At 47.2% G+C, this 25,725-nt stretch overlaps 2 long non-coding RNA genes across 2 annotated transcripts in view; one reads left to right on the top strand and one right to left on the bottom strand.

Annotated features, from left to right (window-relative positions):
* Positions 1-15,560, top strand: part of LOC142771566 (uncharacterized) — a 33,595-nt gene extending 18,035 nt beyond the window's left edge. The window contains exon 2 of the long non-coding RNA XR_012885994.1: positions 15,212-15,560. This is a non-coding gene — a long non-coding RNA (uncharacterized LOC142771566). The remainder of the gene's footprint in view (positions 1-15,211) is intronic.
* Positions 1,896-25,472, bottom strand: LOC142771567 (uncharacterized). Its single transcript, XR_012885995.1, has 2 exons — positions 25,044-25,472; positions 1,896-2,228 (listed from the first exon to the last, which is right to left on the bottom strand). It is a non-coding gene; the product is annotated as an uncharacterized LOC142771567 (long non-coding RNA).
* Positions 25,473-25,725: the final 253 nt, after the last annotated feature.

Genomic DNA, 25,725 nt, shown 5'->3' with positions numbered 1-25,725 from the left:
CAAGCCACACGAACACAGACGGAGCCAAAAGCAGACCAGAAGTGCGAATATTAGACAAATCCGTGTACTACGTACCCATCATTCCCATGCTCGCTGAAGCACCGTGCGTTTCAGCTCCCATAGACTCTAGCGCCAGAGTTCCCTCTATCGTGCATTTAAAGGAAACTCTTATGACCGAGAGTACTAAAGGCTACCGCAAGCTCCGACGTTTTGATCACTTGTTGGGCCGACGAGGTTGGCTTCACTCGTGTGACTTAATGCTCCCTCCTTTCTTTTTCTTTCTCCGTGTCTTTAGGTGTGCTCTATAAAATGGTGTACTCATCTCCGAGCAACGACGCTCTGTTCACGGACCAGAAGACGCGTCTGCATTGTCTGCGCGTGGGCTTCTACGGGGAGGGGCCCGCAGCCGGGGTGCAACTGGAGTTGGGCCTCTGGCCTTCGCAGGCAGACGGGGAAAAACTTGCGCGCCACTGACACCAGGCAGATTGATGGGAGAAGCGCTGCTCGGGCCGCAAGTGTGTGCGTGTTCCCGTCTCGTTCGGCCGTGCCTCGTACAAACGAACTGTCTCGAGTGTACGTTATGTATACTTGTATGTACCTACAGATGCGCGCGTCGCTTCTCAGAATGGATCAGCCACGACATGTACGCGTTGTAGCGCGGGAACACGAATGTTGATGATGTTAAGGCGCATGAAACGGGGGAGGGTGGGTTATATCTCAGACTTGTGTTGAGAATAATCGACTTTTCTTTTTAATGGGAAGCGTAAACGCAGAAGGCGGAATGGGGGGGGGGGGCGTTAAGAAGGGGGGGGGGGGTGCTGTACGGTCGCAGCTTTCTGGCTTGGATGTAAAGAGGATGAGGGGGGGGGGGGTTGCTGCATTCTCGCGTTGGAAGCTCGCTGTTTCTAGTGGGTTCATTGTAGGTGTACTCATCTCATCAAAATAATAATAATAAAGGTGGCCTCCCTTTCTGCTCTCATACCTCCTTCTCGCACCCCACGATCCGGAACAGCGCTCCCTTGTATATGAAGCAGAAATCTGGGTCTTTCATAACTTCAAACCGCTGTCAATCTGCTAGCGAGAATAGAATGCCTCTCTTTTGCGTCGACGTACCATGCACTTCCACGTTGACATGCAGCGTAGGAAATAGCAAAGAAGTATGGAAAGAGAGAACGACGGTAGTGAGGATTAATGCATGGGCTGACTGGTGGCAGAAAAAGCAGAAACGTGCAAAGCTAAGTGGTGCGATAAATGGAATAAGAGCGAAGGGGCAGGACCTGTTTTTCTTATACAAGGGGTGAGATGTAACATAAGATGTACAGCCTTGAAAGCTTCAGCAGGCAATGGTTGAATGACCAAGGTTGCACTGCGAGCTTGTTGGTTATTCATGTTGTTCGAGGTATAGCGCATCCAGGACGGGACAGAGAAGAAAGCACAGAGAACACATACACGGCGCTAACTTTCAACAATGCGGTTTAATGAATGGTTGAATGAGCGTAACTACGCTTGAGGTGAAGACTCGCATAATGTTGTTCACACTGTGTGTGTGTGTGTGCATGTGTGTGTGTTTGTGCTGCGTGCGTGTGTGTGTTTGTGTGTGTAAGAGAGAGAGAGAGATATTGTGTGTGTGTGTGTGTGTGTGTGTGTGTGTGTGTGTGTGTGTGTGTGTGTGTGTGTGTGTGTGTGTGTGTGGGTGTGTGTGTGTGTGTGTGTGTGTGTTTGAGTGTGTGTGTGAGCGAGCGTGAGCGAGCCCTTCGGTCTCTTAGCGAACCCGTGGTATCCTTTATTTTTTCGGGGTGCTCGCAGAAGCAGCTGTTGGATCGACAGTTTCGTTTGATAGAAAGTCCCACAGTTAGGTGTTTCGAAGCGTTTCGACAAGAAGACAGCCCACAAACTTCATTAGGAATAGCCGACGTCAATCGACTTCCCTTCAGCGAGTTAATTTTAATGCAAGTTGATGCGGTTCATATGTGCTTCTTAATACTCGAACGTGTATTTCTTTCTTGGAATTCGTGTCCATCCTCGTTTGTTCGCTTTCAAGGCCTCAACAAACATGGAAAGTGACCGTCGCGGCGTCAAACGTGTGGACACAATAATCACCTTCGCGTGATGACGTAATCACGACGTCGTGGTGACGTTACCAGAGCGTCGCACGACGTGACGTCATCACATGACATCGTCGCTCGGCCATGGATGGGCCGATCCCGGAGGGAAAGACTTCTTGCCGGCTGGAAAGAAGAGAATGTAATTAATCTATAGCGAATCAAGTTGAAGCGAAATGGCAAAGAGACTCCAGCAAAACATATGATCATTACCTTTGGCTCCAGCATCCTTCCCGAAGCACTTACAACTGGGTACACAAAGCTTCGTGTTCGACCATACATACCTAACCCCCGACGATGCTTTCAATAGATGGGCCGATCCCGGAGGCAAAGCTTGCAATGCCTCCGATCTCGGATGCAGCGCGAAACTACGCTAGGTGCAGAAAGCTTTCGGGGGCGGGGAGATCGATGATTGTCAATAAAAAAAAAAAGAAAAGACAGAAAAAAATGGTAGCTTTCGCCTTGTAATAACCCTAGGCGAATGCATCCTGCGATTTATTAACATCTCAGTGCAGTACTACGTCATACTCAGTTTAGAGAACCAACGCTGCAAGCTCCAGGCATATACGGAATTCACCATCCGTGTTTGGCCAAGATGCAGGAACGGTTATGTTCATTTCTGGGCAATCCCTTTTTTTTTCTTTTTTTTACTGACGGAATTTAGGTTTCTTGCTCGCATTATCGAAACATTGTAATTAATTTGTCGGGCATACTCGATTTCATTCTCGTCTCGGTTCATTCGAACCGTTGACGTGCCGAGCGTTTTATTTCGTGCGGATGTGCCTTTTTGAGTCCGAATAGTGTGGCCTCCGCGGTATCGGCCGCTTTTGACATATATGTACACGCCCACTCGGAGAAATCGCCGATTTCTTTTTAACTATAGCTTTTTTTTTTGTGGTAGCGTCGTTATTTTCCTCCCCTCTTACTTTTCGTTCTCTGTGCCACCTGCGATCCATCCCTCAATGCCTGTCTTGCTCGACGACTTCCAATCGGCCCCCATGGTGGATTGACTTGGATGGAAACTCTTGATCGCACACTCGGTCTTCTGCCTGCGCGAAACACGTCTTGAAGGACGTGCATTCCGAAACGATCACATCTTTAGAGATATCGCCGTAATATTGCTTGCTTGCAGCGCGCGCTGATTGGATGATTTAAAAAAAAAAAAGCTGCGTAAATCTACTCGTTTCTGTCATTGGACAAACGAAATTTTATACGGCGTGCAAGGCGACACTTTAGCCTAAAATGTTCACATCAATATACGCCCTTGAAGGACGTGCCTGTATGTATGCATGTTTCTCGATGGTGCTTATTCGGCATCCTAGTCGTAAACCCGAGTGATTCAAAAGATCACAATCATGAGACGACGTCATCCTGTGACGTCACCATGACTTCACACGGTAAAAACTTGTTACGTCATCACTCCGCATCACGTGCCTTTATGACAATCACGGATGGGCCGATCAAGGAGGCAGTGCAAAAAGCAGATGAGCTGCGCAAAGCTTCGAATTTCTCCGATCTCGGAGGCTATACAAAGCAACGTTGGATGCTCAGAGCTTAAGTCGGGAGAAGTGAAATCGACGAAGAAGGTGATGACGGCTTCAGCCTTCTTAGGAAATTCCATACGGTAACGCATGACTACTTTTAGTTACAACACGCGAATTTAACGTCTATATAGACTAGTTCAGAGACGACTACCTGGGCTCCGCCATTATGCTCTGTGAACTGCGCTAAACAAGCGTGCCCCCTCGCCACCCCTCTAAAATGTACAGCCGAGGTTGTGACGTCACCCTTTGTACTCCCGCGTGCAGCCCAGCATGGCGAAGTTCGTTCTCTCCTGTGAAAAGCTCTATAAATACGTGCTGCTCATTCGCACCACGTCGACCGTGGATGCGAATCACTCCAATTTAGTCTCACTGGCCGCGCTGTTATAATAGTTATGGGCTCGACTGCTCATCCGGAAGTCGCCGGATCGAATTCCGGTCGCGCCAGCTGCATTTCGATGGACGCCCCCCCCCCCCCCCCCCGAATAGTTCTAAGAGAGAGAAAGCAAGAAAAAAGTGAACCCCGTAACTGTCTGCTTCAGCGAGCGACACCTCAACAGTGGCTCACAAGGGATGGGGATGAGGAGGGATTAAAAGGATAGGAATAAAGTTGTAGAGAGAGAGAACAAGTTTGCCAGAGAGCGACAACATATCGAGGGGATAGGAGAGATAGGAAAGATGGAAACACGGTCACAGGAGTCCGAGGACGGGGCACCACTTGCGAGAGCTCTTGTCGACGTCAGTAGATGGCGTAGAGCAAGTCCAGTCGGTCAGAGCTACACTGTCGTCGGAGGTCGGCGTCGGGAGATGACGTAGGGCCAGCCCAGTCGGCCAGAGCTACGCTGACGTCGGAGATCGCGAGGGCACAACCGGTCGGCACGGAATACAGCGAGCGAGTATAGAATCCACTGCGCTTATACTCAAGTGTGCATCAGGGAACCTTGAGGTAGTGGAAACTTCCGGAGCCCTCCACTACAATTTTCACGTCAGCGTTTCGAGAATACAAATCTAATATTTTCTCTTCGATTCTCTTTTAAGGTATAGCCTATCATTTTTCGTCCCATCGTATACGCTGTTTAATTGCACGTTAGTTTGTAAGAATAAGGATTTCATCGGCACTGACGCAGCTTGCACCAAAGGCGCGCCATCGCTGACCGACGGTTGTGGTTCGACGTGTCGTCTTACGGTCGCGAAGGACTTCCACTCTGACCCTCGCGGTTCGACATTCGAGCTCTTGCCTTTCGGTTCGACGCGTGACTGCAGGCACGTCGCAACCGCCGCGGCGCGTCGTCTGCACCGGCGTCGTCGTTGCCTGCGTCAGGTGACACCGACGACACCACACCAGCTGCCGGCAGCATTCTACGAACGTTTCTCGATGCTGTTCTGAATGTATGCCACCTAAATCGGTGCAGCGCGGTCGATGCTGTACTTGCCGTCAACAGGTGCATGCGGCTACAGGGATGTATACAGTAAACAAGACACAGCTCGAGCAGGACAACTTGAGCTTCTTTGGTCACGAAGATGAGAATGTTCGTCATTATCTTTAATAGTGTCTAAAGTACCCAAGAAGAAGAAATGGACGTGGGCCGGGCATGTAGCGCGTAGAAAGGATAACCGCTGGTCGTTAAGGGTTACTAACTGGATTCCCAGAGAAGGCAAGCGGGTTAGGGGGAGACACAAGGTTAGGTGGGCAGATGAGATTAAGAAGTTTGCGGGTATAAATTGGCAGCAGCAAGCACAGGACCGGGTTAACTGGCGGAACGTGGGAGAGTCCTTTGTCCTGCAGTGGACGTAGTCAGGCTGATGATGATGAAAGTACCCAAATAAAAGAGAAATAATAAGGGGGAAAAGCTAGCAAATCTGGACAGACGGCCTCTCACATTACAGAAATTACTTGGACCATGGTCTGAGATGCATCTGCAGAAGGCGAACGTCTTCCTGAAAGACATACAGTACTCAAGACTGGATAATCTCTTGTGGTATATACAACTGGGTTTTGTTACATATGGAATGATGCGCTATAGCGCATATAACCTTGGTACATATACTCCGAGAACTGGACCAGAGACATATACCGTGGGCATACACTCAATTGGCGAAGTGGAGGCTCCTTTGTAAGCCACCGACTCCGCGGTTTTGTCGGTGTCCGCTACGCTCAGCCGACTGAATTGCTTTTCCTAGTGCACACGCATACGAAGAAACACACGTTTGTTCCCTTGGTCATAATAATCAGTGAAGTGATTATTATGACGTGTTGTATATAATACGGAAATGAAACGTGCCTTCACGGACGTAGTCGATTGTTTATTGCAAACTGACATGAGAGCTTCCACAATGTGTACTTGCGTTTGACAGCTGTAGAACAGTTTGACGTGGACGCACGCGTTCATGCCCGTTGACTTCCGCTGGCACGTCTGCGTCCTGTCGACTAACACGAAAGATCATGATTTAACCTTTGTGGCAGCTGAGATATTTAACGCACGCCTGTGTACGCAGTATACACGTTATTTCCCGCGCAAAGAAAGACATTACCTCAATACGATCAGAAAATAGGGAGCCAGGTGGAGCAACTGCGTGAATATTTCGTAAAGCTTGATCCGCCGCGGTGACCACCCTAATCCGAAGAAGGCATAAACAAGCACACAGTAAACACTTCTACTCAATATGCACTCATTCAAAATTTTTCATTTGGACAGAGAAGCTACAAGGTGCGCGCTATCCACCAAAAGTGCATCTTAAGCCTGGTTTCGTACAGGTAACCAATAAGCTTGCCCAGGGTTTCCCTTCGGGGATGGGGGGGGGGGGGGGCGCGAAGGTTTGTCGCATCACCCCCCTCTCTATCATGTCAATGTATGGGTCTGACTTGGCCCCCTCCCTACTCCCCCCCCCCCCCCCCTCCACTCACACACTCTGCAAATCAATAAATTTCAGCGCCAAGCTGAAGAAAGCAAAGCTATCTCGATTTCACGCGCAGCTAACCGCGGAACAATCTTGTTCACCGGCATCTGGACGCTCGTAGTATAAGACCATTTCATTCAAGGCTCCTTGGGTGCCATGCAGTGGTTTCGACCATGCAATGATTGAGTGTGATAACGTCATGGTGACGCCGCGAATTTCGGCGATCTGTGACGTCGTGGTGTGCTACGTGGTGACCTCATCAAGCCTTAATCTTCAATCACGTGACTTAATGCATGGTTCGTGGATCACGGCGTGCCGCCACCGTCGACCACTTTCCTGTTCCAGGAGGCAGCTGAGGCTTTCGCCGTAACAGCACGCACCGCCGCACTACGGAGTGAACACCTTGAGTCTAGCGACCTAAAATCTAGGGAATGACGCGACCTAAAATCTAAGGAAAATCCAGGGACTTTATAGGAGCGAAGCTCTTCAAGCCTTCGTGACGTCCGACCGTTGTCGCCTTGACGTAGAGTTAACCAGAGGGGACTCTGGAGATGCGATTGTTCAGTTACTATGGGAATTATGGGTACAGTCTTCGTACTTGCAGGCGGCGAATTGCACTTGTGGCTTCGCTTATTCCTGGTGTCGGTTTTGTTTCGTAGAAAAGAATGAACCTTTTCGAACTTCGTCACCTCGATTTGAAATGGTTATAAGCATAAAAAGAATAAGGTGGTGAAGCGCAACCGTTGAACATTTGCTCATTTTTTGTTTCGTGAGAAAACAACTCCATGCCACATGCAGGAACACACGCACGGACTCAGCCAGAAGTACGAAGATTGGACAAATCTGTGTACTATATCCATCATTCGCATGCCCGCAGAAGCGCCTTGCGTTGCAGCTCCGAGTAGACGGATGAATGGATTGATATGGCTGTACCCTTTAGATCGGGCGGTGGCTAACGCCACCAAGCCGTAATACTTAGTGAACCAAAAACTAGATTTATCTTTTTTTTTCTTTAAATAGTGAGGTTGAGGACTGGTACTTTGCAGTGAAGGGTTTAATTTTCACTCGTGGCTTGACTTTCGCCACCAATCAGATAACCTCCTCCTAGTTAATTCTATAGCCGCTTTAAGTCAATTTTGTCCTCTCTGTACCTAAGCCCCAGTGCTTTGAAAAACTCTGCGCAATCATTCTGAACAATAGGGTGAAGCCCTTTACAGAACATCATCCAGTGTTCGGCAGTTTCATCCTCCTCTCCACACGCACTGCATACCGTGTCTATCCCTTCGTATTTGGCCCGATATGTCTTGGTTCGCAATACTTCCGTCCTGGCCTCACACAGTAGAGAACTACCCCGAGTATTATCATAGATCCTTTCCTTGGCAATTACCTGCAAAAAAGTTTGATACATCTCTATTGCGGACTTCTTAATCATGCCAATTCTCCACATATCGGTCTCAGCTTCCTTCACCTTCTTCTCAACCGATAGACACTATAGCGCCCGAGTTCGCTCTGGTGTATATTTAGGAAACTGCATGGTCGTTGAGGCTCGTCGTCGCCCCGATTTGAAGCGCATGTGCGAAACATATCCGTGCGCAATACCGTCTACAGAGCGTACATATAGCACGCCTATGATTAGGCCACGAACAGATTTTTCATAAACATTCTTTATATCGTTAATAATTTCGTCGATTGAGCCTCACTCCAGCATCGGCATACAGCATCGGTCCCCCGTATGTAGCCACCTCTCGTTTAGTTCTCGCAGCGTTCACTAGATGGCGGTACTTGTAGGTGATGATGAAAATATGCGAGATGTTATAAAGTAAGAATGATGTCACATATGGCGCGTGTCATTGGTGGAAGGCAATCGTTCGATTTAGTGCGGGTGACGTACGCTAGGGGGAGCGTTGTAATGAAATCGAGTGGGCGAAATGTACGGATGATTCATGGTTTACCAGCTAGGTTTACCTCCGGAGCTTCGCCCACTCATCATCATTCACTTTGTGGATATGGCGGAACTTTTTTTTTCATTTTCTTTAGCTAACGATAACCGCATTCCCGTACAATGTCTCGCTGCACCGTTTTAGACGATACTCGTATAAAGAAAGACGAGCTGGTGGGCAGCTAGGTTTACCTCCGGAGCTTCGCCCACTCAACATCATTCACTTGGTGGATATGGCGGAACTTTTTTTTTTCATTTTGTTTAGTTAACGATAACCGCATTCCCGTACAATGTCTCGCTGCACCGTTTTAGACGATACTCGTAAAGACGAGCTGGTGGGGCGTCGGCGACAGATACGCGTCACCCGAGACGACTTGTACGCGGCGATTCGAAGTCGTCGTTCCTGCACGTCCGCCGAGACGTCCGTCCTTCTCTCGGCGGCAGCCCGACACTCGCGAAGACGACGCTCCCTCCGAACCGACTGGAACGCCGCCCGTGCATGCATGCCAGCCTCGCAGTACGTCTACATCGACTCGCAGTCGCCTGACGACGGCTGCATGCCGCCCAATCCTCGCGTAATGAATTGAATTGAAGTTGAATTGAATTGAAGTTTATTTCGTCCTGAAATTCTTACAGGATCGGGAGCAGAGGCTAAAGGCTATGTAGCCTGACATGGGGCCTCTGCTCCTAAATACAGTTTGGCACGCAGGCCGCTCAATCTGTTGCATTTTTTTCATAAATAAATATATAACGCAACAAGTAACACCCAGAAATAAATAAATAACACAATAAATAAACCATAACGCAACAAAATTTAGCATGGTCTTGTCGCACTATTTCAGGGAAAACATTAGAAAAATCACTTTATCACAAAAGCGTCATCTGAAAAGAACCTTCAATGCAGAATATAAAATAAAGCATAAGAAAAGCAAGTACAACACATAACTCAGATTGATAGATAGGATGTAACAAATCAAGTACAGAAACTTTAATAAGCATACTCAATATCATGGTTCATTAGGATGGACTTGATGATGGTGTTCGAAGGTACGGAATTGAAATCTATGAGACCGTGTAAGTCGATGAGTCGATGCGCTTCTACGACGCTCGCCTTGGTAGCTCGACAAGTAAGCTCGAGGTCCAGGGTTCGATACCCGGCGGCGTCGGCGCTTTTCGACAAACGTGCGTGTCGTCAAAAGAGTGTGATATAAGAATTTGTGGGCTTTTACGTCCCAAAGAAACGATATACGAACACGACAGACGCCCTTCTGGTGGAGGAGGGCTCCGGAAATTTTCGACCACCTGGGGTTTTTCGACGTCCGCCTGAATCGGAACGCACGGGTCTCTGGTATTTTTGCTCCATCTAAAATGCGGCCGCTGCGACTGGGATTGGATCCCGCGACCTCCGGCTCTGCTTTCGAATACCACCGTAACCAATTAAAGCGCCGCGGCAGGTGTGATTCGTGTGATATTGTCGTGGTTTTGTGGGGTAAAACCCGGGGTATTATTATCCCGTTAACTGTCTAAACGAACGCTGATAGCATAGTGACCTACGTAATGAAGTATTCGTGGCTTAACACGAGCGCCCTCTCACTTATTCACTCACTCTCTCACTCCACACGCACGCGCATACACGATGGTTTGTCAGTAATGACATCAAACTGTATACCGCTGCAATAAACCTTTGTGCCCGTGGCGGACAAATCCCTTGCGAAAGTGCCCTTTTTGGGACAATAAAATTGTCTTCGTGAAGAGCGAGGGCGATTTGTGGGCCATTATCAATTCGTTTAATGTTCCTTTGATTTTAAGGTCTCCTAGTAAATATTCGTGGCAACCATCTAATTGAGAACCGGTTGCGTAACACTATAATGTTACGTAAGCAGCTTTTCTAGACTTGTATCGCACTTGCACGTCGTATGCACTTAAGTGTACACTTGTTTTCTTCGTTCATAGAGAGAGGGTATCGTTCTGGTAAACTTGGTGTCTTCAAGTAGTATGCGAGGGATTATTGCTCAGTTGCCAGCTCGTAATATATTAGGTCATATGCTACGTGACACCAAACAGCCGGATAAATAGTGTTCCAGACTCGCCGTCATGGCATGGTGGCGCTGACTGACACTTCCACGTTTGATGGACATATGTATCCTATAAAGTGGACGAAGGCATGGCCACAGTGGTAGCTCAGTTGCATCAAACGCGTTATGTGAAGGTCGCAGGTTCGCGGTCCCTGCCCAGGGCAAGTTATCTTTTCGTCCCCTTTTTCCTTCGTCATATTTTCATTGCTATTACCTGATATAACATCCCCTATACTTTTCTTGCCTTGAGTGTCTGTTAGATCTCATTAATGGCTAAATGCACCGCGTATTTCATAACGCCTTCGGATTGCTGTGCAAACATTGTTTGGCGTATATGGATGTACTATAGGAAGGGGGCTGAATCTAGAAAAGGTTAATGGTTGCATCAAGTTATATCTGCAGTTTACTGCAGAAATTACTCGTGGTTTATGACTTCCCGTGAGCGATAAGATATGCACCTTGTGCCGAAGTATCTTTTTTTTCCCTCGTAGTTTCGGTCCCATCTGGCAACAAAAAAAAATAACAATGGGAGCCCATCCTGTTTACAACGAGCCTTTTGTGCTGATTCGGTGGCAACGTGAAGCTATAGATGCTGATAAAAGTGTGGTAGAATGTAGCTCAGCTTCGTACTGGAACCGAGTGCGGCACATTCAGATGATCAAGGGCTTTCTTTGCTGCGTGCGTCGACGCCAGGTACGTTTTTAATTAACAATAATAATAAAAAGAACTCATAGTCCCTTGCACAGGCGAGTACATGAGAGGAGGGGCAGCTTCCCCCCTATAGCCTCATGAAAGAGGGAGCACAAAGTCAGCTTAATACATTGACATAATAGAGAAGCTGCGCTGCCACAAACCTTTGCTCCTCCTGAAGGGGTACCCTACGTAGGCCTATGGCCCCTTATGTGCATCCGCATGAGCCGACTGAAAGGTAAAGGCCATCGCACCCCCCCCCCCCTTATTTTTTATTTAGTTGACGGATGAATACATAGATGGATGGATGCTATCTATGAGCGTCCCATTTATAATGGGGTGGTGACATGTGTGCCACCAAGCTCGGAAAAAAAAAAGCACACTTGTTTTTACGCGTTTCTCCTTGCCTGCTTCGACTAAATCGATCTTACTATAGAAAAGAAAACGTAAGTTCACAGCCCAGCTATCTGCCCCTTACGGCCGAATGCCCCCGTTTTTTTCCCCACTATTTATTTTCGGGCTTCCTTTCTAGTTTTCTTTCACCGGTACTTTGACCGTTTCTTATTTATGTCAATCGCGGACGTGTTCAGCCTTCCATTGTTGTCCCTAAAACCCAAGACATCGTGTATAGGCTCGTTCCCAAACGTGCACCTGGGTAAATGTTTCCACATTTACTCGGAACATGCTCCGTCGTTTCCCTAGCTTCGCACACTACACACCTCCCTTTGTTTCGCAAAGCTTACCGGATCGACCCATCTTTGACCAAGCGATGACGTCATGTGATGACGTCATGCGAGGACGGGGACACCAAGGCGCTTGCATATATGCAAGTCCTTGTGTCTATACACTTCTTTAGGTGTGGCTGTAGAAGAGAAGAAAGCTGGTTCAATGGGACGTATATGCACGTGCGTATACCCAACTGCTAGTATATATTCCCCAGAACTGAAGCTCCCCGTTAGAAATGTTTTAATGCCGGCGTACCCTAGCCGTTGGGTCTGCGCATTCATACATGTTTTATTACTCCTACGTGATGTCTTATGTTCGACAGCCACGGCCAAAAATGTTGAAGCTTGCACAATAGGCCTTTTTTATTTAAAAAAAAATCAAGGCGTATTTATCCATCGCCAAGCACCAAGTTGAAGCTTGCACAATAGGCCTTTTTTATTTAAAAAATCAAGGCGTATTTATTCATCGCCAAGCACCAAGTTCGACAGATCCGAAGCGGTAGATTGGAGACAATCGCAAACCCAGACTTTTCCCAACTCCATTTATTATACAAGGATATATCCAGACGTCTATCCAGATAATACTTGCAAATTGTGTGGTTGGACTCGCGCATCACTGGCGGATTATCTGGAAATGTACAGTTTTGGCAGAAGGAAATTCAGACTCCCCAGATGAAGCTCCGTCGTGGCGGATGGCCTCGCTGCACAGCTACAACGTGGTCGTGGTAGTGGTTAGAAGATGAGAAAAGGCGCCCCATTTCTGCAACCCGGTCGGGAGCATGGCGCAGTGCCTGAAAGAAGGTGCCATGAGCACTCGGTGTTCCCAGCAGGTGGTCTCCCTCCCAAGTACTGACCGAGCCCAATGCTGCTCAGCTTCGGTGATCGGACGAGAACCGGCGCTGTGAACTGGCGGTCAATGAGATCTGGCGGTCAACTGTGGGCCATCTAGCAAGCCCATGAGGCGGCGAGGAGATAGGGTCTCCGGTCCTTTTCGGGGGCGACCTATAGGCCCAGGTCACAAATCTGTCGGAGTTATTATTAAAATTGTTACGACCGCCACCACCACTATAGGTCGTGAAATGCGTGAAACATTGAAACTGGCTTGCTTTTGGGCTATTTTTGTGGGTCCGAGCTGGGTGGTGCAGTTTCTAGGTGGCGTTTTAATGTTGTTGCTATAGGCTTTAGCGAGGTGATGCTATAGCTGGTAATGCTTGCCTCTGACCACAGATAGGTCTAAGTTCGACCACAAACAGCCACTGACACGACACGCATGTCCAAACTGCAGGAACAGAGCACACTGTGAGCACCTTGGAGAATTCGTGACAGGTTCGGTTGATTGAACAAGTTGACCGTGATCTGAAATCCTCTATTCTCGAACAAAAGTAGGAGGTGGGCGTTTGATTTTCATAGAAACGAAAATATATTTGCACGCATGGTGAAAGAGCGAAAGGAAACACAAAAATCAGAAAAAGTAAGGTAAGCTAACAAGCGGACCGAAAATATAGTTCTCATTGACAAAGGGAAACACATACCGAACCTAGTGGACACCACTAAAGTCGGCTGGCGAGTCCCGATGCGCAAGAGGATAGGTATACGGCTCGACGGAGTATCGTGCACGCCAACAATCCAGTCCCGTGGCCCCGCCGCGGTGGTCTAGTGGCTAAGTCACTCGGCTGCAGACCCGCAGGTCACGGGTTCGAATCCCGGCTGCGGCGGCTGCATTTCCGATGGAGGCGGAAATGGTGTAGGCCCGTGTGCTCAGATTTGGGTGCACGTTAAAGAACCCCAGGTGGCTCGAAATTTCCGGAGCCCTCCACTACGGCGTCTCTCATAACCATATCTATTCACTTTGGTTGATTTACTGTGTGTAAACTGTGTGTTGGGTGTGTAAACCTGTATTTGTATGTTGAATTCTTTCCTTTTTCCTTTTCTACGTGACTTGAGTGCCTAACATGTACTTGCTACTTGTACCGTGCCCACCTTTTTGGACCTGTGAAGGTCTGCAGTATGCATTAAATAAAATCAATAAAAATAAATAAATATGGTAGTTTCGGGACGTTGAACCTCACATATCAATCAATCAATCAATCAATCAATCAGTCAATTAATCAATCAATCAATCAATCCAGTCCCGTGGAGGAGAACGCAGCGGTGGCGATTCCGTGAGCTCAGGTCCTCATCCCGGCGGCTCGCTCCCAGTGTAGACGCCAGGAGCGGTGTCAGATGCCCACCACCTTACCGGAGGGGTGGCTAAAAGCGGCGTAAGTGCGGTACAAACACGGCGTGCGTTTCTCCTCCTTCTATAGTATAGCGCACCGAGGCGGCTTTGTTTACATGCGAACTGGCGGTGGCTGCCGCTTTGTCCGCGCCGACTGTGCCGTACAATGTGTCGCGCGAACTCAAAAGAAACGAGAAAAAAAAAAGAGAACACGGCGTCTACTACTAGCTCGTTTAGTGATGAGCCATTTGGCAGCCCAGTGAGTCCGTGTGACGCGCCTTTTGTTCGCAGGACGAACAAAAGGTCTGGTTGGAGAAAACGTGAAAAAAAAAAAAAACTGACGAAAGCTCGGCATTGTGGTGGCCCACACACACAAAAGAACGCGCTCGCACTCTCTCCCTCCGATTCATTCACTATTATATACTGTAGTATACTACGGGGCCACGCCCCCTCCCCCCCGTTCTTTTTTGAGCCGTTTAGCTCGTTCATTCATGCTTTCTGACGCGTGCCTACACACCACGTGCCCGCGCTGCCTACGACGAAGACTGGAGGAGCACTGACGCGGAAATGAATGAATGAATAAATGATCTTTATTGCAGTCACATCTTATACAAAATAAGCACAAACTGTATGGTCCCATAGCCAAAGGCTAGTGCGGGTCCCATTGAAAGTATACGTAACTGAAACTGTAATAGTTCTAATTAAAAGTAAAGTAAACAATTCAAATTTGATATCATCATACAAGAAGTAATGTTTATCTGCTAACAACAGTCACTCGAATTCGATTGAACATAGAAAAAAAGGGAAAGTACATAACTTGTAGTAAAAACAAATGCGGAACTCTTGCGTCGCAACCGTCTGGTATGTGTGTAAGATTGTGCGTGTGTAAATTATTACATATAAAAGAATGATTATATAACAATGTGATGGTAATATACGTGCCACACAGAGACACGCGCACATATGCGAGAGAGGGCTTAAGGGGTGCCGATTCTCCCCCCCCCTCCCTTTTTTTTTTTCTAGGGGCGAAGCCATAGCCTCCAAAATGGCGGAGCTTCTCAAGGTCGAGGCTTGTCCGTTGGCGGCCTTGGCGTTCGCCGTAGTCGAGCAAGATGATGCTGATGACGATGAATAACAAGCGCGTTCCAGACTAGACACTCTATTTCTGCCATCACGGCACAGCACATGTAAGGTACTTTCTATACGTCATGACGATGGCACTCATGAAGATGATGATGATGGTCACGGACAATGACTGGCTTGTGCAGCACTGACGTCTCGATATGCTCTACGGCGCATTTCGCACGACTGAAAGCAACCAACACAACGCACCAGTTATGGCCAATAAACATTGTGTATTTTGTTTATTTAATACTGTTAGCCTTTCTCAGGCTCATACAGGGTGGGCGAGCAAATATACACAGTCGCGTACAAACCAGGCAATATCGCACATAGCGGAAGAAACAGAATCACAAGATGATGGTGAAAAAAACAAAAAAACTTGAACGATGAAAGCAATTGTACAAAATCATGGACAGGTCACAAAACATCGAGGTTTCAGCAGGGGGTACAGTGGTCAGTGTGTTCGGAAGCGCTCACAAACATCAAAAAACAAAAGTTGCTTTTAGTCTTCATAAAACAGGCTTTCTACATTCCGAACAAATGAGTATAACTGTACACCGCTGTACACTGATTTACATGCGTGAGCGCTTAATGTGTCACGGGTGATTTACGGTAACGCCAAAAGACCCCACTGCTTCGCCCACTCATCATCACTCCTTAATGACCAGTTTAGTTTGTTCAAGCTCGGAGACAAAGCCGCAAGTATGTAGGATGGGTACGCACCAGTTTCTTCGTCAGACTGAATGACAACACTGCATAAAGTGGTGCATAGCCTCGAAGAGAAAATTTGTACGCCTAAACGCCAACATAATGAAGAGGCATGCACGGGGAAAGATTGTCGGAAAGAGGGGAACAGGATTCCCCCTAAATACTGCCTACGTTCATAAATCCTGGTCTTAATTCTTTTCGGAGTTATGTGCCAACTAAATAGCCCGGCAACAACTTCTACGTTGCATTTCCCATATAAAGTCGCTTCTATACCGAGACTATGTACCCAATGACGTCAGGTGAATCACCATATTGGCATCACGAAGTGTGCCATAAAGACTGCCAATATCAGGAGAGGAAATATAGCTCTTAAACGGGGCATGCTGAGCTGTATGGCACTCGTTGGGTACGACACGCTATTTCCGTAGGCTAACGTGGGCACCCAAGAGAATAGCGCATGACGCATGCGCAACGGGGACAAACGCTAACACAATATTTTGCGTAACCTCTTGTAAAACTGCCCAATATTTCGCTCGTTGTTTTCTGTATTTTCAGTCGTTGTTTTGGGGGGCTCATTCGGACTTGACAAACTGATTCGCATCGGCAGTGAGCAGAGCCATAGGCGCTTACCTTTAGTTCGATCAAATGCAATTGCTACTGAATGCGCACGTGCACCAAATACGTCGTACTTACCCCCCCCCCCCCCCCCCCCCGTATTCACAAACGCTCCTCGAATCGACTTTCACCCTTCACTTGACAGAGTTGAGCACTGCGCCACCACTCGGCTGAAAATGACGCTGCGCTGCTCGACAATCGCAGCAGACTATCGCTGGTTATGCAGTGACTTGCCGTCCCTAGAGATGGCTCTCCCATCGGCTTTCTCAAGTGAAGGCGAAGCTTAGAGTGAAGGGAGCTTCTAGAATACGGGTGATTAGACGCGACGCATGTTTAAGGTTGCCAACCGCGGCGTAAACGTGCAGCTTGCATGTTCGTTTCACGCCCAAAGTTCGGAACATTGAGCTCGTGTACAACGCTGCAGCTTCGCGCGGGCGATATAGCGTCAACGTTTAAAGGGCGGCGTATGATGGCCTTTGTTGCCTGTCGTCTTTTCTTCTAATTTTTTTTCTTTCTATGGAGCGCTCGACGGTGGCTCTGCCGTAAACAGCGCGTTGCGAAACGCTCGCCGTACGTATTCCAATAACATTTTGTTCTCTGAGTGATTATGTTCCTGGCTTCCAGACGGAGACATGCCTTCTTCGGAAGCCCGGGGGTTGACGTCACACGTGTCGTCTGCTACAGCTGTCTTCTGTCACGAAGCCTCACGATGCGCGTGTCTCGGCTCGCAGCTGCTAATTGACGGCGAAGAAGAGCGTTCGCTAGTGGATATTCAAATGCAACTATATGTAATGCCATTGTTACACTTGCATGTATGGTGCGCGCTACGAATAAGTTTAGAAGAATTAGAACAACAAAAAGCAGACGGAGATGTCATCGCGGATGAACGCAGGCGGCTAACTAATCTATCGACGCTTATTGGGGCAATCGCAATTGTGTGTGCCGGCGCGCATTTTTTTTTTGTGTGTGTGTGTGTAAAACGAATCGACGGTAGACGTGGTAGCAGACGGCAGTGATGGCATTTGGAATGCAAGCATGTCGCCTTTGTCGTTTGCAGTGCTTATAGTTAGTGAAGTGCTTATAGTTAGGGTAGGGTCACTAAAGAAGAAGAAAAAGTGAACCGAAGATTGCGATGCAGTGTCATGCTAATTTTGAGTGCAGCTTCGCGTTGGGGCAAAGTCATCTATTGTGGCTATCCGTAGTTACAACAGTGTAACATTAGAACTAATGTTACATTGCTATAACAATGTAACTTTACACATTGCCGCAGAAACCACCAGTGATTTAGTACTATGAGCACGCTGCTCAGCTGAGGCGTAGGCAGTAATTATTTCGGGAGGGGGGGGGGGGAAGAGGCCACTTTTAGGGGTGGTAAAAAGAAACTAGCCCCCCCCCCCACCCCGCCCGTAAGTTCTGGTGCATTTCTAATGGTTCGAAAACTGAGAAAGTCGGTATCTGCCATGAACTTGGTCTAGGGACTGCAAATGACAGGTGCCCCGAAGTTTTGCAAGATGCATTTAAATAGACATTTTCTACAAAAAAAGTCTAATGATTTACCAAATCAAGCTCATCCTGCACATCCTATGGAACCAATCATCAGGGATCAATGAGGGCTTTTTAATCTCTTACTTAAGATGAAAACGTCAGCGTCTGGCAAGATGGAATCGCACCCCAGTTTCTGAAACAAACTGCCTTTTATTGCTCAGTCAGCTTCTTTCACAGTCATTGCAACATATATGTCCAGCGATCCGAAAGCAGGGAAGGTCATTGATGTGCCTAAACCAGGCGACTCATCTAATCTTCCAATGACAGACCAATCACAAGAATCGCATGTAAGCATATTGAAATATCGTCTATCCTAATTAAAATCTCATTTTTAAAGAGAATAACCCCTTTGACAACATTCAACATGGCTTTATGAATTAGTGCAATGCAAAACGCAACTATATATTGTTGTCTTTGCCAACGACATTATGTTCGGCATTTGACACTGGCTCCATTACGATCGACTGTATCTTCACTGACTTTCCGAAAACCTTTGATACAGTTTCTCAGCGCTATCTTTTGCGGAAACTAAGCGTAATAAACATTGACCAACCGACAGCTGACTGAATTCTTCTTGCCTAACAGAACCCAGCATGTAGCAGCTGACGGTCATAGCTCGCGCGATTTTTCTGTAACATCGGCTGTACGGCAGGGTTCCGTCAGTATACATCTTTACTTTTTTTTTTCTAAAAAGCATTATTTCCTTTCCAAACTGCATTACATTATCAATCAGGCTGTTCGCCGTTGACTATGTTATGTATACTGCGTAATAACTGACCCGTATTATCATCGCAACTTCAATCTGATCTTGGTATCATTACACCTTGGTGTTCACTATGGGGCATGAAATTGAATATTGTCAAATTGCAAAATAATAAAAATCTCCTGAGGAGCTCCTGGCTAGCGCTGTTTATTCAATTACAAATTTTCGGTTGTCATCTGTGAATACTTATAAGTACCCAGGTGTTCACATAGTTAACAATTTCTTGTGGAATACTCATACTAACTATCTTACCAACAATGCGAACCGCACTCCCGGCTTCTTATGTCGCATGATTTGCATTAGCTGGTGTTTCGTTAAAACTTCCTCTTCATAAAACACTAGCCAGGTCTAAACTTTAGTGCACCTTCATGGGATACTCATTCTTGTACACTCAATAATGCACTAGACGCCGTCCAAAAAAAAAAAAAAACAAAAATCTTGGCTTGTTTCATTGTTGCTAATTACTCCCTCATTACACGTATCATTTCAATAACAGCATCTCTAGACCTCCTAAAGCTTTCAAACAAGCGAAAGCCTATGCATCTTTCACAAACTCTTTATGGATACCGAATTAGGACGCACACTGTTCTCGCCACCTTCTTACATTTCATCTCGCTTCGACCATATAGCTTCTAGTGTAATTCTTCTTTACTAACATGTACTTCCGCTCTTATGTGTGTGTGTGTATATAAACATGAAAAAACTGAATTATTTCGGTGCTGGGCAGCAGCTGACCCCACCCCTTGTTACTCCAGTGACCACCGTCATTATCATTACTTTCAGTCGTTATTATGAGACGGTTTCAATAGAGGGCCAGCCGGAACTATTGGTAGTATAGTGCCAGCAATGTCGATAAAAGCAATAAGAAAAAATGGTAGCGTATCTGCGCGCTTCACTGCAAAAGTCGTCGATGACAGCTTCTGTCGGCTTTCTTTCGTGCATATTTCAGCGAAGTCTGGGAAACAATAGGATCTCTAGAATTATGTACCTGTGTACTTTCTATTAAAGGTATACCCACCGCCTAATACTTACGTATTGGTGTCGTGCATAAGACATGCGTAATATTTGCTTTCTGATTGACAATGTTCACAAACACGAATGCAGCCACCAGTTCAACATGGCTGGGCGTTCAGCAAGCGTTTATACTTTTGGCCGGGTGATTGAATCGTGTGATAGAAATTCCTACGTTCAAGTATCCCATAGCAGCAGTCCTCGTCTTGTAGATAGCATATTACGTGCGCCTTATCTCCTAAAATACTGACTGGACGGCTGTATGCTTTCCTATAGGTAGTAGAGTACCTCGTATCGTTAACAACTCTTTCTAAACACAACTTTTATCGTATACGCATTGAGTGAGAGGCCCACGGGACCGCTTTATGCTCGCCAATATAGTAGAGTAGCTAGTGCTCTAAGTCGTTACCCAATTTTTCTAAAAAGACAAAGACTATCATTAAAAAAGAAATCGTCGAGATTTTGAGTATACGTTTCTCGTAAGGAATTTGAAATACGCGTCAGGCGGGGTGACATGGATCGACGCGATTATCAGCAACGACCATTGGCCACGACAGAGATAAAGGCCGAAGAGGCGAGCGCTGGGTGGTGAGGGATGCGCCGCAACCGATAAACAAGGTCTCCTCTTATCAATCTCGGCAGCGTCGACGCGACTTTCCCGAAATGTCCTCCGGAGTGCCGCCGAGAAATGCGGGGCGTATACACGCCAAACGACGCCTTATCTGACACCCGGCGCTGCAGCCTGAGCAGATAATCTCGCCCCTCTCGCTCTATCTCCTTTTTTTTTTCTCTCCATTCAGGTGTTGTTTGCAAAGGCCCATCGGTGATCGGCGTGTATTTTCCAGACTCATTTTTCGACCCCCTGCGATGGCGCAGCATGTAGAGGGTCAACCTCCTTTGCAAATATGAGAGTAGAATGTTCTACACCTCGAAGGGTGTCCAAAAGCGTGCGCGCTATATCAGCAAGTTTCGTCGCCTATAGGGGACGCGCAGGGTGGTTCGATATGGCGCCCACAGAGGGTGTCGCAGTCGCTAAGCACATGTGCGGCCTGCACTGCAGTGTTTTTTTTTTCTTCTTCTTAGCGATGACCTTGCCCTATTTGCAGTCGCGTATTATGCGCCACCTGGACGATTGAGAAACTCGGATACGATGCCTCGTTGAAGGCGAAGAGGTCCTGAATGCAAAACACACCACTCGTTGTGGCGTGCGACTTGCACTAAAGGCGTGCCTCATGCATGATCATTAAGCGGTTTGTCACGCGAAACCCCAAGTAGAATTATAACATTCTGTGTTTCCTTCCACGTCCCCAGTTTTTGAGCGGATACTTATACCCCCGTATTCTAGAACCTCCCTTCACTCAACGCTTCACTTTCACTTGAGAAAGCCGATGGGAGCCCCATCTCTAGGTGCGGCAAGTCACCGCATATCAGCTATAGTCTGCTGACATTCTTGAGTAGCGCAGTGTCATTTTCAGCCGAGTGGTGGCGCAGTGCTAAACTCTGTCAAGTGAAGGGTGAAAGTCGAGTCGAGGAGCGTTTGTGAATACGGGGGTTACCGGTGTAAGATTTCGCTAAGATATCGCAATGCCGATATTTTCGACGCATTTATGAAAAAACGTCGCAACTTTGCCGTAAAGGCGAAGCAATGAATGCGATAGCAACAAATCAAAAGGTCACGCGCCGAATGGCAAGCAGATCGAAACGTGCGCCGCGTTTCTCACGCACATATGACGCACGAAACGTATACCCATAGGTATAGAAGAACGCGAATAAGCGTCTCAGTTCTTACTTCGATGTGTCTGAAAAGAGCACCTTTTTTGCAAACGGAGACTGTGCAACGATTGCAGTGACCTTTGTGCGACTGGTAACTACAACAGAAACGTTTCACGCACATATGACGCACGAAACGTACCCATAGGTATAGATGAACGCGAATAAGCGTCTCGGTTCTTACTTCGATGTGTCTGAAAAGAGCACCTTTTTTGCAAACGGAGACTGTGCAACGATTGCAGTGACCTTTGTGCGCCCGGTAAATACAACAGAAACGTTCTTAGTCAAGGCCCAACGCTAGCCAAGACGTACATGCATGCTATGAGCACCGCTGTTCCGCCGCTTTTCTGATATTCTTTGAAGAAATTACGCTGGCGGCCGCGTGGTGGCGTGACAGTCTACGGAACTTGCGAATATTTTAGGCCCTTATATCACCGCATGAAACGGCGTACCTTCTCGGAGCAACCTATGTAAGCAAGCATGACGGTTTGCTTCCCATTCGTGTCGTGCACTATTGAACAGAATGTGCCGACGGCAACATTTACTACCAGTAGACACGTTCGCTACCTCTCGCTAGCGTTTTCTCCATTAACGGTAGCAAATATTATCGCTACTACGCTGCGTGTCAAGGTTAGCAGATGTTATTACCTGCGTGCCTGTACAACGCGTGCAAAGCAGGGCTATAATACATTCGTTGGGTTGCTGTTGGTGCGTGTGTCGCGTACACGGCTTATGCCTTTAGCATTCTGTTCGGGCCTATGTCTGTGTGTGTTCGTATACATTGAGGACGTCGTTGTGGTACGTATTTACCAAGGTGGTATCACGGGGAGACGATACCGTGTGGTCTCGCTTTTTTTTAGTTTAGCGTGTCAGTGTAGTAAGTTACCACGTATTACTACTTCCCTGTGGATCCAAGACACGGCATGAAGGGGAACCTTAAGTGGCGAGTGTCATGGTGCTACAGTTATTAAGTTTGCATTTACAAGCTTCAGTTACTACATATGTAGTAAATGTGACAAGCGCGTATACTGACGCAAGGACATATTAGGCAACTTTTAAAGAGTGGGCGCAGTATGAAGTATTGCACCCAAAATACTCTGAAAAAGATACATGCAAGTTTTTACACCCTTATATAACTATTTCGATATAGTGCGCCGTTGGCAAAGTATGTAAGCCACAATGGCGGTTTTGGCTTCACATTCGTGTTATATTATTGCGACAAGCTGCTATGCCGTGTGCGAGATTGCGTAGCATGCTGCGATCTCAACGTGTTGTGTAGATATATATGGAAACCTGTACTCTCTCGCCTAAACGAAACGCAAACGCGACCCCAGCTCCAAGCCCAGAGCCGGAGCAGCGGCGTCGAGCAGCTTGCTTATTCTTTTTTTCTTCCTCGCGTTGACGTCATACCCGCTAGGGGCGGAGCTCGAACTCGAGTTCCAACCAATCGCCGCTCGCCGCCGTCCAAGGGCGGCGACGGCAATGTGCTCGCGCGTGTGCGTCTGCGACGGTCCTGCGCTTTTTTTCCTCGTTCTTCCTTCTTCTTTATTTTTTATTTCTATTTCGCGAGCTCGCGTGTAGCAGTCGTTTTCGAAAGCCGAGCCAGCCACTGGCGCCTGTGGAGAGTGGCGTAATAAAAAAGCGAGCGAAACACGAGAAAAAAAAGGAAACGCGGTTTTGAAAAAAAAAAAAAAAATGAAAGATGACGTGCCTGATGTATATGGAACCGACTTTGGTACTGCGCCCAATGTAGGACGGAGCGGACGTCGGTTGGTTTTCACATCGTCCTGAAATTGTGTTTTTTGTGTTTAGAAAAAGTTACTTAACGATTTAGAGTACTCCGTACTCTATAATGGGAGAGCATAATGCCGTCCCGATTACGCAGAGTTGTTGTATTAGCGTTGAAGCTTTTTATAGCGGCACCCGTTCGTCCCTCGTGGCCGTCGTAGTAGTGTGTAACAAGTATTGCATTTTGACCTCCAAGGTGGTGCCGGTGAGAGAGTTCTTCTGTGCGTTGTTGAACAATAAAAGATAGTGCTCAATGTACATGCCAATGGCTGCTAAGGGGGAACGAAATGGTGGAAAGACCTAGAAAGAGAGAGAAAGAGGGAAGTACTAACAGAGACAAAAAGAAAGATACGAACACCGAAGAAGAAGATATATATAAAGAAAGAGAAAATAAAGAAAGTCAAGGAAGGCCGCCTTGTTCCGCTCTTGCTACAGACTATAGTGCCCAGCTGCCTTAATTTTTTGTAGGTGAAGACATTAAATGTATATAAAAGTTAACTGTGTTTCAATAATAGTATACATATATTATGATTATATGGGACACTTTACACGGAGGGCTCTAGAAATTTCGACCACTCAGCCGGGGTTCCAACCCGAGACCTTACGTTGATCAGTCGAGCGTCGTAAAGACCAGACTGCTGCGGTTGGTTGAAACGCAAACAAAACCATCAACGCTGCCCGCTTAATGAACGCTTATAGAGGGGTATAACAGACACAAGTTTTTGAGGCTGAGTTCGGTCCGCCGTACGAATCTTCTCTATACGACTGCTCTGAGCAAATGCGAGACCCGGGAATTACTCATTAATTTAACTTGTCGTTAAGGTCAACTTTAGCGCGGCGCACCAACTGACTTACATCGACACTGCCGTGACATCGACACTGTCGTGACATCGACACTGCCGTGACATCGACGCTGCCGTGACATCGACACTGCCGTGATTTCAGGCTTACTTTTCATATCTGGTGACACCACGCGATTACATGTGTACGGTCAGTTCCTATGGCATCAGCTGCGAAAACATATAAAATAAAATGGCCGCTTGCGGGCCACCGACGCAGCCACGGAATGAAACGGCCGCGTATGGACGTCACGCTATCTTGCGTGAGCACGTGATCGAAAAGCTCCTACGTTGTTGTGACGTCACAGTATACGTAACGACCCAAACTATCTTTCGAAAACATGCTATAATTAATTTTTCAATCACTACAGGGGCACTGTACGAAACGTTTTGCTCAAGTACGGATACAGATAATTCCTGGTATTGTATATGCGGTAGAACCCCGCTGTGGTGGTCTAGTGGCTAAGGTACTCGGCTACTGACCCGCAGGTCGCGGGTTCGATTCCCAGCTGCGGCGGCTGCATTTCTGATGGAGGTAGAAATGCTGTAGGCCCGTGTGCTCAAATTTGGGTGCACGTTAAAGAACCCCAGGTGGTCGAAATTTCCGGAGTCCTCCACTACGGCGTCTCTCATAATCATATAGTGGTTTTGGGACGTTAAACCTCACATATCAATCAATCAAGAGTGCACATACCTTGAAAATCGGCCAACATTTCTTTCCTTCTGAATTCGGGCGTCGTACACCTCGTTGCCGAACGCAGCTGAAAAATGCCGTGGTACAGTCATTGTCTTCAATAGATAAGACAGTCGTGAATGGAGAGAACGGATTTGACAACCGAGTCTATATCGCGCGTATACCATGGCAGACTGTGCGGTGCATTCAATGGACAGAGCGGCAGTCTGAAAGTGACTGTCTTGTCATCTCGCCTTTTATCAATCGTCACAAAGGGGGAGTCGCGGCGCTCTTTACGGGGCCGGAGTATAATACGACACCGTCTTTTGTGTAGTCTTTTTGTCTTACAAAGCTAATCGTTTTCACTTGTGATGCGCTCTTTTCCGTTATTGTTAGCCCCCGGAGTTCTTTCTTGTCTGTCGCCTTTTGTTTCATCGTTACAACTTAATACCCGCCGTACAACAGCGCCCCCCCCTCCCCACTCTTTTGTCCGTTCACACAACGTCGTTATGTTGTATATACACAGACACTCTTTTGTTTGAAGCCGCTCTGCGTGCAACTTACTTTCTCTTTTCTATTGTAAGCGACGCGTGTTGGGGACAATATAGACGTGAAAGAAGGGAACGTCCCGTCGGAAGTAGCTTTTTGACTATATCTACAACTGAGCGAAACACGTTTGACTGTGTTCTGTTAGAACGGTGCT

Source organism: Rhipicephalus microplus, chromosome 9 (assembly GCF_043290135.1).
Source record: "Rhipicephalus microplus isolate Deutch F79 chromosome 9, USDA_Rmic, whole genome shotgun sequence".
Lineage (NCBI taxonomy): Eukaryota > Metazoa > Arthropoda > Arachnida > Ixodida > Ixodidae > Rhipicephalus > Rhipicephalus microplus.
Note: the sequence above shows the minus strand (reverse complement) of the source record. Positions and strands in the feature narration are given on the sequence as shown.